At 32.0% G+C, this 4692-nt stretch overlaps 1 long non-coding RNA gene across 1 annotated transcript; it reads left to right on the top strand.

Annotated features, from left to right (window-relative positions):
• The first annotated feature begins 3247 nt into the window (after positions 1-3247).
• LOC107802729 (uncharacterized) lies at positions 3248-3949 on the top strand. The gene is made up of 2 exons (XR_001651877.2): positions 3248-3447; positions 3683-3949. It is a non-coding gene; the product is annotated as an uncharacterized LOC107802729 (long non-coding RNA).
• Positions 3950-4692: the final 743 nt, after the last annotated feature.

Genomic DNA, 4692 nt, shown 5'->3' with positions numbered 1-4692 from the left:
CTCGAAGACTTGATATTGGATAACATTTAATGAGCGGCCATTACAGAAAATATGTGCATTCAAAGCTAATTGTTATGCACCCACCAATGACATTTTTATTCTCATTCAAGAGGAGCTTGATTTTAGGATCTTGTCTCCCTATGAATAGCTATACATATCATATTGACAACCCTTGTAAGGACATGACATAATCTACACACAAAAACTATAACATACTGTTTCAGGTTCAAGCTAAATAATTTTATCATTGTTCGATCATTGCCACTGTTCTTACCCTAAGAAACACCGAGCTTAGAATCAGACCTGCTATTTTCTTTGTTTTCAATTGTTAATCTTATTTTAGCTTTATTTTCTTATCATTTTCAGATCAAATCGATTCGCTTGCCTATAAACCATGTTATAAATTTAATTGTACCGTTTTACGGATAAACCGATATAAGAAATTTTTTAGTGTAGAAGACAAACATTGCAATAAGAAAATTGATGGGTTTGACAACGGCAACCTAATTAAGGCCTATCTTACCGTGAATAAATTGGATTAGGAGAGGAGTAGTAGTTATTTTCAATCTTAAAAGCTAAGAGAAGTACTAGTTTCGGCACTACTGTAACAGCAAATTGATTGCTAGGGTATTAATTCCATTTTCTTTCTTATCTATACTCTATAATTTTTATTTTTTGGACATACCACCAGTATATTAAGTATGGTATTGATATTTCTTTGGGCTCGTTAGTATATACTTTGATTATATTTATTGTTGCGATATTTTTCATCGAAGTAGTAAAATGGTAGAACCGTAATAATTTAGACAATAATAAGGTGGAATGACTATGATATGATTGGGTTTTAAGGATTAGATACTTGTAAGATTGAAATATATTAACAATGCATGCTCATGTGGTCACGGTGAATTAGCGAAGAACATATTTGGACGTTAATATGATAGCTACTGTTTCGAATCTTTGCTCTTACTTTTAGACATATTTTACTGTGGTTATTATCATTGGGATTAAAGTACTACTTGTAGATATTTAATTGAAGATTGAGTTGGATTGAGATATTGGAGTATGTTATACATTTAAATTCATGATTTGTGGTGTACAATAATAATATTTAGCTGTAAGCTTGAAATTAAGGAAAAGTTACGATTTGACTCCGACTAGCATAATTAATATAGTTAATTAATTTTATTTTGCATAGATTGAGGTAATTGGAGGTTGTTTGGTTGGTGTTCTAGATGTCGCAAGGTTGGGGAACTTTCCGTTAGCGAAGTAAGTGGGACTTTAAGCTTTGATGTTTGCTTTTCAAAGCCTGCTTTTAAATTACATTTTGACTGCTTGGTCCATGTATTGGAACGAGTGTGTGCTTGGCAGAATCGATGGTCTTTGACCGTCTTTGACCAGCCGCAAATATATATTATTTTGTGAAAAAACTGAAATTATTTAATAAGTAATTTGTTGCGTGGCGTTGCCTCGTGCTATGACATTGGGTCGTTAGAAATTATTTCTTTACTGTCATAATATATTTGGGGCATTGTGTATGCCGCCGTGGTAGATTTAGAGCATTGTGTATGCTGTCATGAATTTGTTGGGGTGCTTAGTTGATTTCTTGCATTGTTGTTTATGAGAGGTCCTTAGTATAGATTGTACTGAGATTAATATATCGTGTTCTTATTGAATATTTGTTTGGGGCTTATTGAGTATTATATGGTGCTATAATTTCTACGCTCCTATGTGCTTATATTTTCTAACACTTATTCCAAAGGTGTTTAGAGTGGCCGATCGAGGATTTTATTGGGTTATATTCACGTATAACTCACTCATTACTTGCATGTCCATGGAGATTCTATTGGTAAAGAAGAAACTAGTCGCTGACAAGTTTGCTAGAGTTGATTCAGTTATTGAGGTTGGCCACCGCATTGTTTGTGGAGGCTGCCAAAAGAGTTTTTATTATTTATTCATATAATATCTTTTGTTATTCTTTTAAATGCTCCATGATCTAGTGTGTGATTTGAGCTGCAATTTTAATTGTTGGATTTATTACTTACTTCTATAATTAATTAATAGATTGTTCGGGATGCTCATTTAACTTGTTAAATGATGAGAATGAATGGTTGTGTATGAAAAATTGGTTCGTGTAACGGGTGATGTTAGTTGGGTGCCAATTACGACTTGAGAAGTATTTTGGGACGTGATAATTTTACTTTACGACTTTCATTCCCAACACTTTATCTATAGAGTTTAAGTTAGGCATGTCCACGTACCAACATCGATGGTTGTGAACTATAAAAGACAAAAATGAATCTTAAATAGTTTGACCAAGGCTAAAGCAGAAATTGTCATAATACAAAAAGTTTAAGTATGTTATAAAACAATAAAAGAAGAAGCACATAAATGCAAAAGATATATGAATAGAGAATTATAATATATAATTATGTGGATCCAAGATTGCGATCATATGATCAATGAAGTTGGTCTAAATTTTAGAGACCAAAATTTATATATATATTAGTGATTTCTCCCATCTACCTCAGGAGACAAGAAAATAAATTATATTATACTATTTATGCTCCATTTTGCTTGTCATGTTTACTAAAAATAATTGTTTTAAAATACTTCTTTTTTAGAAAAATAAGAGAGCATTGATTCCTCTGTTTAAAATTTTATCCTACCTTAATAAATATGGAGAGAAAGTATATGATAAAAGTAAAAATAGTAATAAATTGAGATAAATTAATAAACAAAAATAATTTAATAAAAATATATTTTGAATTAATATTTTGTGTGAAAAGTATATAATAGTTACAAGTAAAAAGTATTAATGTTAGACTTGATAGAAGTTGGCGATCAAGATATCAGTAAGGTTGGCCCTAATCAAGACAATCTTTTTCTAGTTTTTACTTTTTAACCACGACAAAACTGTCTTAATGTTGCCTAGGGTCGATTCTACGGTAAAAATCCTTTTTCTCACATGGTAAAATTCTTACAAGTGGAACCTTCGAAGGTGTTTGGACATAAAAATTATAATTTTTGAAAAAAAGTAGTACTTGGAGTTAAGTAAAAAAATAATATTTAAAATTTGAAATTATGTTTGGACATATATTTTACTTGAAAAAGATATTGTAGCTTTGTAAGTGTGAAACAAAAAATTCTGAAAAAGTGGTTTATTTGAAAATCTTATTTTCGAACTAAAAGTGCATCGCTTTATTAAAGAATGTGGACTATAGGATTATTTTGAGCCGAAGCCAAAGATACCGGATTATTTTGGGCATTTTCTCTTTTTTCCCCAACTAAAAACCCTATATCGCCTGTTCAAAGTGAAGAAACAACTGAACTGTGTGGTTTAAACTAATTTCTTTTACTTGTGAGAAAATGCATTCACCCAAAAGTCGAGAAGTTTTTCCGAGTACTCGTCTCGGTGAGGCAAACAAGCTTGCAAGGAAGGAAAAGGTACTTCTTCTTGTGCCGATTACGTAATTTTCATGTGGCGTCTGTATAATTTCTTTGAGTCTCCTCTTTTCTTGTGTTTCCTGGGCCATATTTCCTATAATTTTGTTCATTATTCTGATCGTAGATCAGCTGGACAGGTGATAATCTCTCTTAATGGGAGACATCTGTAAGTAGGACTTGTTTGCTACTCTGTTGGCCTGGGTATTGTTTTAGACTCTTATTATGTCATTTACAGGTTTGGGCAACTCATAAAAGTTAATTGGGCAAACACCAGTGGCTGTATAGCTATGGTTGGAGCTTGCTTTATAAGGAAGAAGAAGACACACTCGGTGAGAGATAGAGAGAGACGTAGGAAATGTATACCAATTTTCATTACTCAAAAACTTACAGAATACAAGAACTCCACTTACTTTATACACTTTATTCAACACTGTATTTCTAACAACTTAATTAACTCCTAACAGTAATTAACGGCTAATTAACAACTACTCTATACAAAGACTTTTATACCCTCACATTATTTAACATTAATGCCCCACAAGCTAGGTGGTGAAAAAATTTGAACACACCTAGCTTGGATTTAAATACTCATGCTGCACTTTGATTAGTCCCTTTTGTGAGAATATCAACAAATTGATATGTTGTTGCAATGTATTTGGTAGTAACTAGTCCCTGTTGAATTTTTTTCTCTCATAATATGACAGTCGATTTTAATATGCTTGGTTCTTTCGTGATAAACTGGATTTGCAGCTATTTGTATAGATGTTTTGCTGTCACTGTAGATTAGAGCTGTCAATATGGGCTTGGCACGCTGGGCCGACCTAACCCATCCCATGATTTAATAGGGTTGGACTAAGATTTTTAGATGCCATTTAAAAACGATACTTTTAAGCCCGACCCAAGTAAGCCCGTGTCCCATGAGGCTTGACTGAGGTTGGGCTGGGCTGAGTCGGCCTGTGGGCTTAAAAACATATTTAATTAAAAGTATTTTAAAAAAATAGGGAACTAACAATAACAAGACTAGGAATATTTTTATACGAATATAAATATTTTTTGTTCTTAAAATTTTAGTTATTTCTTAATATTTAACTAATTAATATTGCATATAATTATATATTTAGATAAAAATAAAGATATTAAGACATCTTTGTTTCACAAGAAGATTCAAATGTGCTTGATGACGATGATCTGTTGGTGTTGGATATGCCATGAGCACCTTGAAAATATTTGTGAGTAGTTTGTTTT

Source organism: Nicotiana tabacum, chromosome 20, assembly GCF_000715075.1.
Source record: "Nicotiana tabacum cultivar K326 chromosome 20, ASM71507v2, whole genome shotgun sequence".
NCBI classification, from domain to species: domain Eukaryota; kingdom Viridiplantae; phylum Streptophyta; class Magnoliopsida; order Solanales; family Solanaceae; genus Nicotiana; species Nicotiana tabacum.
The sequence above is the reverse complement of the archived record's forward strand: the minus strand, read 5'-3'. Positions and strand labels throughout refer to the sequence as shown.